The sequence below is a fragment of the Felis catus genome, chromosome C1, assembly GCF_018350175.1.
Source record: "Felis catus isolate Fca126 chromosome C1, F.catus_Fca126_mat1.0, whole genome shotgun sequence".
Taxonomy (NCBI): Eukaryota; Metazoa; Chordata; class Mammalia; order Carnivora; family Felidae; genus Felis; species Felis catus.
Genome location: NC_058375.1, coordinates 191,514,821 through 191,531,019, shown reverse-complemented (window position 1 = coordinate 191,531,019; position 16,199 = coordinate 191,514,821). Strand labels below are relative to the sequence as shown.

At 45.9% G+C, this 16,199-nt stretch overlaps 1 pseudogene; it reads left to right on the top strand.

Annotated features, from left to right (window-relative positions):
- Positions 1–7,334: 7,334 nt before the first annotated feature.
- Positions 7,335–9,475, top strand: LOC123379252 (annotated as a pseudogene).
- Positions 9,476–16,199: the final 6,724 nt, after the last annotated feature.

Below are 16,199 nucleotides of genomic sequence, written 5' to 3'. Positions count from 1 at the left end.
TCATCGTGGCCTGGGTTTCTCCCCGCCTCTGGATGAGTCAGACAAGCTGTTTAGCTTCGTAGAACCTCAGTGAGCTCTCCCACCGATAAATTATAGATTGGGGTTTTGAAAATAGTAACGAATGAATGACTCCAGTAGATTTTTTTAAACAGCTTCATTGAATGTCTCCGTTGGTTTGGGCTTCTCTCACAAAGTGCCACAGATTGGGTGGCTCATAACACAACAGAATTAATTTATTGGGGACTGGAAACCTGAGACCAGGGTGCTAGCTTGGTCAGAGTCCTGGCGAAGGCTCTCTTGCGGACGCCCACCTTCTTGAACCCTCCTCTGGCCAAGAGCAGAGGGGAGCAAGTTCTCTCCTTAGGGCACTCGTCCCATTCGAGAGCATGCTGCCCCCATGGCCTCATCTAACCCTGATTACCACCCAAAGCCCACAGTGAGGGGTAGGGTTTCAACGTGTGAATTTTGGGTGAACACAAACCTTCAGTCCATAACACGGAGACATAATTTACATGCCGTAAAATTCACCCATTGTAAGTGCACAATCCGAGTAGAGTTTTTATTGTAACTATGAAGAAAAGTAATGACCCTCTCCTGAGTCCTCCTTTTTTAGATTCGATCACACAAAATTGTGGATGTTTAACTGTTTTTGACCTACAACGTGTTTCAGCCTTACCTCTGAAATGCTGTTTGTCAAAATTCTTTCAGAATAAGAGAATATTTTGCCAGAGAAATTTTCAGTTAGGGTGATGTTATGCCATATTTTAAATCTCTCTTTACAGTAAATTGCAGTAGAAGCTATTTCACGCAAATCTAGATTTGATATTTCTATTTTTTTTTTTTTACAAATAACTCTTTTCATACTATAATTCACTCTGCACTTGGAAAATGGATTTTTTCGTCCAATAAACAGATCTAATCAACTTTTTCTGATAAAAGCTTTTTTTTTTAATATTCAGAAAAAAAAATTAAGAGACCTGAGGGAGAACTAAAATGGATATTTTGCTGTATGTAGAAATTATGATTTTCATAAAGAAAATAAATATACATGCAATAAAAAGAGACGTAATGGAGAAATGACTAACCAGCACAAAGTAAGTAGCAGACCCAGGCTGGCTTACGCCCAATGAACTCCTCAGGCTGAAAATGAAATGTGAATATTAACACTCTATTTTATCTTCTACCCTCACTTTCTTCATAACATAATTGAGAAATACATGTTTGAGGGATACAAATACGCATTTCATTAATATAAACCTGTGTATATTCTTTTCTTGGTTAGAAAAAAAAGCCTTATCCTAGCCTTCAGGGTTTGGTTTTTTTTCTCTTTTTATTTCTTAAAGCTACTTTTATTTATTTATTTAGGTGTTTTTTGTTTTTGTTTGGTTTTTGGTTTTTTTTTTTGAGAGAGAGTGAGTGAGTGAGCAGGGGGTGGAGCAGAGAGATGGTTGGGGGGGGGAGAGAATCCCAAGCACCCTCTGCGCCCTGTGTGGAGCCTGATGTGGGGCTCGATCCCACAACTGTGAGATCATGACCTGAGCTGAAATTGACTCAGATGCTTAGTTGACTAAGCCACCCAGACGCTCCTATTTCCTGAAGTATTTTAATATTTTAGAATAATTTTTACCTTTTAAACAAAATTATAAATAGACATGGTTTAAAACTTTCAGGTATTTCAAGAAGGCTTGTTACGAAAAATAGCAGAACTCACTGCCTCCCTATTTTCTCTTTCTAGACACAAACTTTATTAGGTAGTCCCGTTGTATAGGTGAGAAAACAGGCTTGGAGAGGTTCATTAACTCATCCAAGTTCATGTGGGTAGGAAGTGACGTAACTATGGCGAGAACTCCCATTTGAGCCCGGGGCTTGAGCTCTGAGCTATATCGCTTCTCGGTTACAAAATGTATGGGACTCCATTGTTTCTTAACAGGGCTTTTCATGAGACGTCTCTCTCTCTGTCACACACACACAAGCCATCAGGCAGAAAGGAAAGGAAAATACAAGGTTAGTGAGATCGAGCCTCCTATGACACTAGGTGGATCAAGTCTGTTGATTCCAGAAGTGCTGGGAGGAACCAGGTCCCTGGCCGTGGATGTTCCCGTCCCTCTCTGTTGGGGAGTCTGTTCTTTGCCCCCCTTTGCCCCATCCAACGCTCACTCCTTGCTTACTCCTCAGCGTTGCAAAGTTCGGGCAGGTTCTCAGCTGGCACCCAGTGCCGGTGGCAGCCGCTCAAACAGACACACCACGAAGGTATTTTGCAAGTTGCCTGAATGAAGTGTTTTTCTTAAGTTTATTTATTTATGTTGAGAGAGAGAGAGAGAGAGAGGGAGAGAGGGAAAGCGGGGGAGGGGCAGAGAGAGAGAGAGAGGGAGAGAGAGAATCCCAAGCAGGCTCCGTGCTGCCAGCACACCGCCTGACGGGGGGCTCGAACTCACGAACGGCGACATCGTGACCTGAGCTGAAATCCAGAGTTGGTCGCTTAAACGACTGAGCCACCCAGACGCCCCAAGTTGGCTGAATGAACTTTTTGGTCAGAGCAGGGAGTGTGTAGTGGGTAAAGAGAGAAGCTTTAAAAATAGGTGTCTAGTAGAAAAAAAATCTTCAGGGAAATGGGAGGAAGGAGCGCCCCCGCCCCCCTTGAAACCACAGGGGACAGCTTGACACCATGTGCCCGGCCTCAGGGAGGAAGCTCAGGCACACTGAGCTGCCACCGTCCTTGCTTTTGTCATCTGGGTCAGGGGCTTCGTTCCTTCCACCCCCTGACCTCTTCCTTCCAGAGCTGCTCCGAAGGGAGGGTCGCTTTCCTGCTTCATACAGCTCAGCCTTTGGGGCAGGATCGCTTGTAAAAGAGGAAGAAACCTGTAGAGGGAAATTTGACTGTTGCCCGTGGAGACTGTAGATTTTTTTCACAAATATCAAAGATGAATTTATTTGCCCTTTTATTTCCCACGAATCAAGCCCCTTGCTACCCGATGTTGACCGGTGTGAGTCCGAGAGATTTGCTTTGTGGCTGTTGTCAGTCTTCCCCAAGAACCCCTCCAAGCTTCATTTCCACTGAAGTCACTAAGGGTGTGTGTCGTTACAGTAAAGGCTTGACAGGAACAAAGCTCTCCTTGGCACGCCCATACCCAATAAGGTATGTCCTGCTATGCCATCAGCCTTAATGGCTTTACCATGCATCTAAGTAGGTGGTTTTCCCTGATTTTTTTAAAAGAATACGCGTTTTCCATCAAAAAAATTCTCTTAAGGTGTAACCCAGGAAGAGTTGCGACACTCTGTGGCTGGATGGGAATGGCTTCAGCAAGAAGAAGTGCAATATTGCATTTAGGTCTAAATATCTCTCCATCTTCCTTTTTCTCAACGTTTTTGTTTCTCTCCTCCTCCCCTTTCCCCACCATCGCTTCGCTGCTGGCATTACAAACCCAGCAGATCCCAGACAGCTGTGTGCACCTATGTAACATGCGCGTACGTGGTGGAAATGTGCACTCGTTTGCCGTCTTCCCTTCTGCCGAAATTCTGCCAGACTTGCAGGGCCCTGGGGTTCTCCCAGGAGAGCAGGGATGGCTTGTAGAAGTGAGCTTTACTCTGACATATGCAAATGTTCACCTGTGGTGCCTGGCAGGGCAGAGCTCAATGCTATGTTCTTTAATATCCCTGGAGAATGCTGGTCTGGTCTTGGCCTCCCCTCCCCTCCCCTCCCCTCCCCTCCCCTCCCCTCCCCTCCCTCCCCTCCCCTCCCCTCCCCTCCCTCTTTCTTTCTCCTTCCTTCCTTTTTTTCTTTTCTTTTAAATTTTAATTTTTATTTATCTTTTATTTTATTTTTTATTTTTTAAAGTTTACATCCAAATTAGTTAGTATACAGTGCAACAATGATTTCATACAGTGCAACAATGATTTTAGTGCCCCTTACCCATTTAGCCCATCCCCCCTCCCACACCCCCTCCGGCAATCCTCAGTTCTCCATATTTCTGAGTCTCTTCTGTTTTGTCCCCCTCCCTGTTTTTATATTATTTTTGTTTCCCTTCCCTTATGTTCATCTGTTTTGTCTCTTAAAGTCCTCATAGGAGTGAAGTCATATGATTTTTGTCTTTGACTGCTACAACACCTTGTCCCCGGGTTACCAGCTCTTTTTCTCCTCTGTGCCCTCATGGCTTCCATCCTCTCTGTCCACCACTTCCAGCGCTATCACTGGGTGATTTCCCCTTGCCAGCCCTGCCCTTCTACAAGCCCTGCGTTGGGCTCCGATAGCCCGGGATTTGAACCCCTGCCTCTGCATCTACCACGTGGCCTCATGCGGGCCATTGTCTTGGAACTTCGGCGTCCTTTCCACTTGTGGCGATGTGGCCTGTGGGTCTGAATTTGGCCCACAGCTACTGATGTCCTTTATTTGTCCTGCACAACCTATTAAGGATATTTCAAATTAAAAAACATATTTTAAAAATATAGAGATATATGGGGCACCTGCGTGGCTCAGTCAGTTGGGTGTCTGACTTCGGCTCAGATCATGATCTCCTGTTTCGTGGGTTCGAGCCCCGCGTCGTGCTCTGTGCTGACAGCTCGGAGCCTGGAGCCTGCTTCGGATTCTGTGTCTGCCTCTCTCTCTGCCCCTCCCCAGCTCACTCTCTCTCTCTCTCTCTCTCTCTCTCTCTCTCTCTCAAAAATAAACATTAAAACAATTAAAAATATAGAAATAAATAAAATGTATGTATGTGCATATGTGTATATATACATGTACCTACGTGTGAAAGTATATATACATACACTCTATGTTTTGCTAGCTTCTCTGAAGAATCCCTGAATTGGGCTGCTCTAATCATATAGCATGCCAAGCTGAGCAGTGGCTCTCCCCTTTAGATGACATGCTTTGTCACCACCCCTGCCCCATGCCAATTTTGTAATCTGCGATAATTGACTCCCCTGAATTGCTCTGATGGCTCTTGGAGCCCAGCTGTTTCCTGACCCCCTTCTGCACTGCATGTTTGGGTCCCTAGTACAGGATGAAAGGGCTGGAGACAGGAGCCACATTATTGAGGGGGACTACATTTGCTACATGCCTTTATTGTCAGTGTGGTATTTTCCTGCCCAGGACCTTTGCTCGCACTCTACATTGAACCTGGACTGTCCTTCATCAGTTCTTAACCAAAGAAAGCATTTCTTTCTTCAGGGCCCAGCGTATAGGGTGCACCTCACACCCTTAAGCCTTTTCCTGCTCTTAGCACTCGGAATAAGCCCCTTCTTTGCTTGTGCTCATGCCTCTGTTGAGCACCGATCTCGGTTATTGACATGTCTGCCTTCCACACCGTGCTTCTGCGTCTCCAAGGCAGGGGCCCCATGCAACTCACTGTCGATCCCATCCCCCTGCCTTGCTCTCTAGCCTTCTAGCTCTGAATGCACTGTCTAGACCCAAGCTAAGGGCCAGTGGATGTTTGTTGAACTGAAGTCCTCAGGCAAATTCAATTTTCTATTTTTATATTACTTGAAACTTACGCACGAAGACAAGTATTTGTTCAAGGCTGCAGAGCTCTATGAAAGAAGTTTCTGGTTAAATCTGACTTTCTCGCTCATTGCTTTCACAATGCCTGACACATCACAGGAGTCCAATAAACAGCAACTAAAGGAAAGAATGAGAGGTCTTTGTAGCAAAGACTGGAACCCAAGTCTCTTTATCTTCCCAGTGTAATATACATTAAACCAAATTGAATTCTGCATCGGACGTCAGTTGGCATTCTCAAGGAGGTCCGTGTTGTTCTCCCTCCACTTAATTAGGGCACTGCCTAAGAAAAAGAAGAAATACCTAGAAAAAGGTTGTTCTCATCCCTCACCATAGGAACTTCTTGTAGGATTCACATACTGTGGGTTTCTACATTTGGCCCATCCCACGCTGAGTGGGGTAAGCATGTGGGAAATCTCTAAGAATGAAAGAGAGAGATAATTATGTCTTTCCCAGGTAGTTTGATACATAACACCAGCTCTCCTTGCTTTACTTCTTAGACCTGTGTTCAGAGAAATCTTCACATCTATCTTCTCTAATTCAACCTTGCTCTCCAAAAATGAGCACAGCTTTTATTCAAATGCTATTCAAAGAGGAGAGGTTCACGCACTGGTTAGTGGCAGGTACCAGAAGACCATCTTGCCCTGACTCGCTGCATTTCTGCCTTATAATTGGATGGTACATACATCGGAAAGAGTAACATTAAAGTTGAAGTCAAGTGTTAGGGAAAAAAGAGAATTTCCATTGTGAAAATTCCCTTAACATACTCCTCCTTTTTCCTAGTTGATTCTACATCATAGGTGATGGCTTCTCAAGCCCTGGAAGAACGTGGGACTTTTTGTTTAGTGTGTCCAGTATGGCAAGGTGGCCCCGTCCGGGGAAGAATTTTTGATATCGTTAGGATGTAGGTATTTGGAGTTAGTTCCATGAAGGTGTTTGCTTCCTGTTATGAGTTGAATTATACCGCCCACCCCGACCCCTGCAATTCATATAGCGATGTCCTGGTCCCCTTTACCTCAGAACATGACCTTATTTGGAATTAGGGTCGTTGCAGATGTAATTACTTAAGAGGAGGTCATGTTGGAGCAAGCTCGGCCTCCAATCCAGTAGGACCTGATCGTGTCCTTATAAAAAAAGGGGAAGTTTGGAGAGACACACGCACACAGCGAGAACACCCTGTAAACACGAAGAACACCGAATATGGCAGGCAAACCTCCCGAAGCTAGGCCAGAGACATGGGGCAGATCCTCCCTCACAGCAACAGAAGGAATGAACCCTGCTGACACCTTGACCTTGGACCTCTAGCCTCCAGGGCTGTGAGACGATATGTTTCTGTTATTTAAACCACCCGGTGCGTGGTACTTTGCTTTGGCAGCCTGGGCAAACTCACCCTTCCCTTTTCACTTCACTTGCAAAAAGAGCGGCTTGCAAAGTTGAGGTGCTTACCTGAAGGTCTGGTGGGAGGATTCTGAGGGAAAGAAAGTTCTAGCTTCTCGGTTTCTGGTGTCGGTTCTACTTCCTTTCCCAGCAGCAGGGCACAGTGGTTAAGGGTGAGGGCACTTGAGCTGGACTTGATTCTGGGACTTGAATCTAATACTTAACCTTCCTTGTGCTTTGATTTCCTGATATGGATAAATAGACGACAGGAATACACCACCTCTGCGGGGGTGTTGTGTGGTTTAAATGAGATCAGTTACAAATCTTATAGGGTGTGCTCTTTAATGTTCATTTTGGGAGAGTGCGAATGGAGGAGGGGCACAGAGAGAGGGAGAGAGAGGATTCCAAGCGCGCTCCGTGCTGTCTGAGCAGAGCCTGACGCGAGGCTCAACCTCATGAACCGTGATTTCATGACCTGAGCTGAACTCAAAAGCCGGACGCTTAACCGACTGAGCCAGCCAGGCGCCCCTACTTGTGTCTTTTCAATGGAATCTCTCCTCCTGTTTCTCTCCAGCCAGACTGTTTGATGCTGGGCCCTTCCTTTTAGCCCTGTTTGTGTATCTTCACATGACCCCTCTGAGCGGGTGACCTGGGAAAACAGGGGAGACAGTTTATCTAGGCAGTACCTGCATCAGTATGGCTGAGGACTGGTTAGAAATGCAGATGCTTAGGCTCCACCCAAGACTTACCAAGGGGAAACGTTAGGGGCGGGACCCAGGAATCTGTTCTAGGTGATTCTGATACATTTGAGCTTCAGAGCCCCTGATGTTGGATGACTTTCCTGTTGTCCCCACAGAAGCCCCTCGAGATGTGCCTTCCTTCTCCCCCTCATGCATGCCCTGTCCCCAGGCCATGGTAACACCTGCTCATAAAATAGGAAGTGGTGACACTATGCCCCTAGCCTTGACCTCCTTCTCTGAGGGAATGCTCTCCCCCTGAGTCTAAAAGGAGAATGGCTTTCTCTGGCAAGGACCATGGGAGGAGCTTTCTTTTCGACTCTGGATGTGACTCTGTCCCCACTGCATTCAGGGGCCACGTCTCAGTCTGTCCACGTGCTCACTGTCTGCTATAGGTCCTGTGCCAGGCGGACCTTCAGTAATGTTTACCAAAGGAGGAGGGAGTGGCAAAATGCACAGGTTACTGACAGATTTCTTAGTGCGGCTCCTTCTACTGAGGGGAGTGAGGGCTGGCGTGACACATCATTTGTGTCCAGTTCGTGTGGAACCAAACCACACTGGGCAGCCTGAGGCAGGAGGAGACTCGGGCTTACCGGGCTGGCCCTGCCACTGTGGCTCATGGACTGTCCCTGGTCCTCAGCGACCTCCCCGTCCTGGTGTGAGGCCACCTGGGCTTTGCCATGCCACCTTGGCTTGTGACACCGTGCCTCCTGATTTCTGTCACGTCCTTCCCTGGTCTGTTGTTAACCTACTCGAGGTCTTTTCCCCTGTCTGTACCCTAGTTCCGTCCTGACGTGGATGGCCACACTGTCACCTCAGGGGGTGCTGTGTGGTGGAGGGAGGCTTGGGACCACAGGGTGGGGTGTGTAGGCTCGTCTCTGCCGTGGTCTGCCTTCACCTCCTATGGTTCCCCGAAAAGCGAGCCATTCCCATACTCCATGTCCGCCTTCCTCTGTCCCATATCCATCCCTCACCTGCTCCCCTCTCCCTTCAATGTCTCCGGGAGTCAGACTCACGCCCCTGTCACAACCCCTCCCCTTGCCCCCACGACTGAGGGCTCCGCTGAGTCTCACCACGTTGGCAATACCTGCACTGACGCATTTGCATGCAGGTGGCCTGCAGCTTCTCCTGCAGGATTGCCCTCCCTCCTCCAGAGACACCGCTGCTCTGACTCTCCTGGGAGGATTTGCATGTTAATAGGAGGCTCTCAATTACCAAAAGCCGTCACGTGTCAAAGTAATGAATAGTTTAGGGTGGAATACAATTCACTAGGCCAGCCAGTGGGCACGGTAGTTTGGAGGCAGGCCTACCAAAGCTACCCGAAGCCCCTCCTCTGGGAGGACCGCCAGCCCTGAGCCCTGCCTTCCTGCCTGCTCACTCCCAATTCATCACTCTGTCTCAGGAGGAGCCTAGCACAGCCTGTTGATTTTTCAACATTTTTTGGTAACAGCTCTTCCGCCATCTTGGAACCTGTGGAGACCTGCTGCGAACAGGACTCCTGAAACGACAAATATGTCTGGAAGGCTGTGGTCCAAAGCCATTTTTGCTGGCTATAAGCGGGGTCTCTGGAACCAGAGGGAGCACACAGCTCTTCTTAAATTGAAGGTGTTTATGTTTGAGATGAAACTGAATTCTATCTAGGCAAGAGATACGCTTATGTGTACAAAGCAAAGAGCAACACAGTGACTCCTGGTGGCAAACCGAATAAAATTGGGGAGATCTGGGGAAAAGTAACTCGTGCTCATGGAAACAGTGGCATGGTTCGTGCCAAATTCCGAAGCAACCTTCCTGCTAAAGCCATTGGACACAGAATCCGTTTGATGCTGTACCCTTTAAGGATTTAAGCTAACTGCAAATTAAGTAAATAAAAGTGTAGATTTGTTTTCTTGTGAAAAAAATAAAAAATAAATATATAAAATAAAATAAATTTTTTTTTTGCAATCAGCTTTACTGAGACATAATTCGTAAACCACAAAATTTACTCTTTTTTTTTTTTTTAAGGTTATTTGTTTTGTTTTAGCAAATCTCTGCAGCCAATGTGGGGCTTGAGTGCACCACCCGTAGATTAAGAATCGCACACTTTTCCAGCTGAGGCAGCCAGGTCAGCCCAAAGTTTACTGTTTTACAATGTACAGTTCAATGTAGCTTTTTTTTTTTTTTTTTTTTGGTATGTTCATAGAATGATATGACCATTACTACTACTTTCTGATTTTAGAACATTTTCATCACCTCCCCCAAAAACTTTACGCCCATTAGCAATCGCTCCCCGTTCCCCCTTCCCCTGGGCTCCTGGCAACACCAATCTACTTTCTGTCTCTACACATTTGTCTACTCAGGACATTTCATAGAAATGGCATCATATGGTATGTGACCTTTTTTTTTTTTTTAATTTTTTTTCAAGGTTTATTTATTTTTGAGGGACAGAGTGCGAGTGGAGGAGGGGCGGAGAGAGAGAGGGAGACGCAGAATCTGAAGTAGGCTCCAGGCTCCGAGCTGTCAGCGCAGAGCCTGACATGGGGCTCGAACTCACGAACCATGAGATCATGACCAGACCCGAAGTTGGACGCTCAACTGACTGAGCCGCCCAGGTGCCCCCAGTATGTGACCTTTTTTATCTGGCTTCTTCCATGTAGTATGATGGTTTCAAGGTTCATCCATGGGGTAACATGTACCGGTACTCCATTCCTTTTTATTGAAAAATAATATTCCATTGTATGGATGAACCACATTTTATTTATTCAGTCATCAGTTGATGCGTATTTGTGTGCATGTTTGGTTTTGTTCACTCATTAGATGACTCAGCCATTTGAGTGAAGCCCAATCTGTGGAGGGGAAAACCCCACTCTGTCAGGCACCGTTCACCTTTCTTGGGTGTATATCTCCTTTTCGTGGACCCATGCACACTCAGCAAGAATAAGTTTACTATGTTGCATAGTTTTTCATTCAGGTGTTCCTTTCATGTATTAATCATGTCTTTTATTTTCTGTATTCTGATGCTTTGTTATTTGGAGCTTTGGAGACCCTGGAGGGACTGCCTCTTCCAGGGTTAGCCAATTTCTAGAAATAATAAAGAGTTTGGCCTCTAGGGTGCTTTGCAAACACACCCTTATCACTCTAGAGCCCATGACCACAATCACCTCCTTTATCGGGTTCTCAGGCTCTGGGCCCTTATCCACCTACTGTAATCACCCTGGGGCCGGGGACCAGACAACCAGGGACAGACCCTATGCCCAGAGCCTGCTGAAATGACCCAAACTAGCCAATCCTAAACCTGTTTAGACGAGCCTGCCCACTCTGTTTCACCCAGTCTTCCCCATGGAAGCCACAATGAAGACTCTTGCTCATACTTCCCCTCCTGCCCTCTACCTGCTTCTAGTGATTCCCCATATGGCCGTGTGTGGCATGGCATGTACCTCCTCTGGAGAACTATGAGTAATAAACAACCTTAAAACATTTTTTTAATGTGTTTATTTTTGAGAGAGAGAGAGAGACAGACAGAGTGTGAGTGGGGGAGAGGCAGAGAGGGAGACCTGGAATCCAAAGTAGGCTCCAGGCTCTGAGCTGTCAGCACAGAGCCTGATGCCGGGTTCGAACTCACAGACCGCGAGATCATGACCTGAGTCGACGTTGGACACCACCCAGGTGCCCCAACAAACAATCTTTTTAATGATACATCTTCTGATCTGTTGGCCTTATTATATCTGTATCTAACGAAACACCTTACTCTAGCGTATTGACCGATCTTTTATTTCTGGGGTGATGTCACGATTATATCTAACATACGTCCATTCCAACATACGTCATGCTGGTGTCTTGAACTTGCCTCACGGCATCTGCTATTCTCCTCAACACTAGGAAACTAACACCTCTTACTTTATTTTTAGCATTGGACATCACTTGTCAAATTGTTTTTCTCACTAGTTTTGTACACAGATTTTATTTTTTACCATCTCCAGCTTCCACTGGGAAGTAAGACTTAAAAAAAAAAAAAGCATACCATGGAAAGTTATCTTTTATGAGATTATGTCTGTGCCTGCTAAGGAGAGGCGGTAACAGTGTGTGTCTTGATCTTATTTGGGAAGGATCGACTGGTGGGCTTGCACCTGTCGATAAATGGTCCCAACTTCTGCACATGGCCTGGAACACATTCTATCAAGCGGAGTATTTATAGATAATAGAGGCAAAAGAAGAAAACAGCTAATCTTTTTAGTTCATTTGAATAATTCTGTCACAGTTTCTAGCACATGGCTCGTCAGTCTGGGCACTATTAACGTTTTGGGTCGGATGATGCTTTACAGGAGCTGGTGGGCGGAGCTGTCCTGTGTGTCTAGGCTGTTTAGCCACGTTCCTGGCTTCTATCTACTAGATGCCAGGGGCATCCCACTGCCAGTGCCCAGCTGTAGCAAAGAAAAATGTCTCTAAATGTTGTTAAATGTCTCATGGGGGGAGGTGGGTGGGCAAAATTGCTTTAGGCAACCCCCCGCGCTAGGGTTCTGAGGGGCTTTGAAATCAGCCTCCTGGCCGTGGGAAGCCTGTGGTGTCATCCCCTGGAGGTGGGGGGCGACCGATGCTTGACCCCTTCCAGTGGAGCTGGGACTCCCACCGTCTGAGGGGAGTTGCTTCCCTGTGTTAACCCTTCTTCAGTTGAATTTACTAGCCGTTACTGCTCTCAACCAAATCATACTTCCCAGGAAAATTCCGAGTGTCTGTGTTGTGGCTGTGGTCACACAGTGGCCCCAGATGTTGTGGAGCGAGCAACTGCTGGCACTGAAACTGAGAGCTACAGGGACTGGGTGGGGGAGCACCCTGTGCGGAGTGGGCTCCCGAACCGGTGGTTCCCGCATCTCCTGGGCACATCTCCTGGGGAGTGCGCCGCAAATGCCCATCTCTGCTCCCAGCCTGCACCTGCTGGGGGCGCTAACAACTCAGAGGCGTGTGCGGAAACACACGCGGGCACATGAGAGAATGGTTCAACCTGGAGAGACCCTAAGCTTCCTGTCCATTGTAGGTGCCTCACGTATTGCGTAATTTAGGAAATTAAAGCAAAATTTTCTGATTTGGAGCACTGTGGCACTTCTGGCATATTTAGGGTATCTGTGAAAGTCCAGACTCGCAGGGGGTGAGGCCTGGGCTACTACATTTTAAGGAATTTCTGCGCGTATCAAGATTTGGGGAGTATCACTTTGGCATAAATATTTGCAGTATGTTCTTTACAATGTTCATTGGAACGTTTCCATTGCAAACATATTACACTCTCATTATTGAAAATCTGGAAAATGCGAACAAGAAGAAGGAAGACGAAACAATGCCCAGGAGCTTGCCATCCAGGACTGCCACAAACCCTCCTCAGGCCTTTTCTATATTCAAGTCGATTTCCTTGTCTTTTATATTTATGTGTGTGTGTGTGTGTGTGTGTGTGTGTGTGTGTGTGTACATATATCAAAGACACACAGGCACATAGCTGCAAACCAGTGAGTATCAAAGAGCTTATAAAGAAAAATATTAATTTCCTGCTCATCTGTCTCTACTCGCTATAGGTCCCCACTTAGGACTCTCTGGTTCTTCTCCTGTATTTACTGCATACACCTAAATACTATGCTTATCTTAAGATATATTAGTTATGCATTTTGGACATGATCTCCTGGCTTCTGGTGGTGGAGGACTTAGCTCACTTACACTTCTCCTCCTTCAGTGCCTTTCCCTCCCCCATCCCCCCAACATGCTGACCTCACAATTGAGGGATAGAGTAGTAATCTTGTCTTTTTAGTGCTAGGTTAAATTGTATAATGTTTTGCTTTTCCTGGAGTTAATAATCACCTTAAGTTTTTAGTTTTGGAGTTTGCTATGGCTCTGTCACCACGCACACACACAGTTTGGTTTTTTTTTTTTTTTTTCTCAATACTTAACAGAACTTTCCAACAAAATACTTTATAATGGCTTCTCCAAATGCTCAGACAAATCACACAATCCATCAGTCCTGTGTTTCCCTTGGGCTCCCCCCCACCCCGCCCTCTGTGGTCTGCTCCACTTGGTGGGGTATTCTCTGGCTTGGTGCACGCACCGCTTCCTGTGAGTTCCCTGTACTACTCAGCTATGTTCCATTTTCTCTGCTCCTATTTTCTGAATTTTATATTAGATGTGAGCCCTCCTCGATTGATCCCCTAATTTTCTCTCCCTCCCCCTCATTTTCTTTTGATTCAGCTTTCTGCAAGATTTAGTCAGCTTTATCTAATAAGCCTTCTATTGAATTTTTTATTTCAGCGACTCCATTTTTACTTTGTATAAGCTCTTCCTTATTCTGTTTATTCTTCTTTGCCCTGCTACCCTGACAGCTTCCAATTCTTGTTATGTGGATGCTATACATCTCTCCGAGGATATTAATTAATACCTGTTGAAGTTTCATTCTATTCTTTGCATGGATTGCATTTTCCTGTGTTTTTTTTTTCTGATTGTTTTATTCATTTACTTACTCATCAAATATTTATTGAGTGCCTTTTATGTACTCCGTGTTGGGGATATAGTGGTTAATAGGATAAAGTCCCCTGACCTTATGGAGATTATATTCTAGCAAGGGAGAATAATAAACAAATGAATTACATTAAGGCTGTGAATAAAAATAAAGCAGATAGAGTAGCTTTTCTGTCTGGGGCTTCTTTACTCTCCTGTCTGCCACTTGGGTTGGGATGTCTCAAAACCTCGGCTCAGCTGGGCTTGTGGACCAGGGTGCCTACTCGGTGTTACTTGACATGGCTTGGGCTTCCTTACAGCATGGCTACTGGGGTCCAAGAGGGAATGTTTTGAGAGAAAGCTTTCCTGGAGACAAGGCAGAGAGGCAAGACTTCTGTTGGTTACAAGAAAGTCATTAAGGCAAGCCCAGATTCAAGAGTGAGGGAAGGGACGCCTGGGTGGCGCAGTCGGTTAAGCGTCCGACTTCAGCCAGGTCACGATCTCGCGGTCCGTGAGTTCGAGCCCCGCATCAGGCTCTGGGCTGATGGCTCAGAGCCTGGAGCCTGTTTCCGATTCTGTGTCTCCCTCTCTCTCTGCCCCTCCCCCGTTCATGCTCTGTCTCTCTCTGTCCCCAAAATAAATAAATGTTGAAAAAAAAATTAAAAAAAAAAAAAAGAGTGAGGGAAATTAGACTGTGCCTCTTGATGGGTGAGTGGCAAGGTCACATCGGAGAGCACATGAGATAGGAAGTGTTGTGGCCATCTTTGGAAACACAATCTGCTGCGTGTTATGACTTGAGCTAGTTACTATTTTTCACCCAGCGTTTTTTGAAATCGTGTACCTTTGGTTCTTCCCTCTCCTGTTCTTTTCCCCTTATAATTTCTTCTTTATTATTCCTTCACAGCCTACTTGGATATGGGGAGAGGAAGGGAGCAAGTGTGTGTTGTCAGTTGGCTATTTCACAGATGAAAGGCTTCAGATAATCCACAGTGTGGATTGTTGAGAGTTGATTGCAGATGGGGAAACAATGGTAGAACTTAGAGATGGCTGACGTAAAAGGTTTTCTTTTCCTTCTCTGCTCTTGGTTTCCATCTGAAGAAAATAAGGCACATGGAGGTTAGGGGACTTTCCAAAATGTTGCTCAGCTAACGGCAGAGCTGAGACTACATTTAGATCTGAGTTTCTCAAATTCTCTGGCTCATATTAAAAACAACAACAATTTTTAAAAAGGATCCAAAAACAAAGATCTAACTAAAAAAACAAATAACAGGGGCACCTTGCGTGGCTCAGTTGATTGAGTGTCAGACTCTTGATTTTGGCTCAGGTCATGATCTGGCAGTTCATAGGATCAAGCCCCACATCAGGCTCTGTGCTGACAGTGTAGAGCGTGCTTGGGATTCTCTCTCTCCCTCTCTCTCCCCCTCTCTCCCTCTCTCTCTCTCTCTCTGCCCCTCCCCCACACTCTTTCTTTTTCTCTCTTTCAAAATAAATATTAAAAAACCTCATGGATAAAATTGGTTTTTAAAAAACCCAAGTAGGGGCACCTGGGCGGCTCAGTCGGTTAAGCATCTGACCTCAGCTCAGGTCATGATCTCGTGGCTTGTGGGTTCCAGCCCCACGTCAGGCTCTGTGCTAACAGCACAGATCCTGGAGGCTGCTTCGAGTTCTGTGTCTCCCTCTCTGCCCCTCCCCTGCTCACACTCTGTCTCTCTCTCGAAAATAAAAAACATGAAAAGAAAACCCCAAAGAACAACAAATAAAACATATTTAGAGGTCCAAGAAATTTAAGTGAGTCCGAGTTAAACAAGTGAAACAACTTTCCTGTCAGACTTCTCTGAGGGATTCATATTTTAAAGTATATTAGGGAGCAAGGGGGCCGATTTTCCAAATTTCTGTGTCCAGTGTCGTTAAGTTGTCTCTGGGACTGGTGTATCATAGACTAGCTCATGCAGACCATACTTATTTAAATACATTCACAGGTGGCCCTCAGAACGTCCCAGATCTCCTTTCCCATCTTGTAACTGCATTACCCAAGTGAGCTACGTGTTTTTCCATTTAACCATCACCAGAGATGTGCGCGGCACAGATAGATGGTCAGCATATACGTATGATCGAAGGGGTTTGCAGACTTAATAATCGCTGCTTTT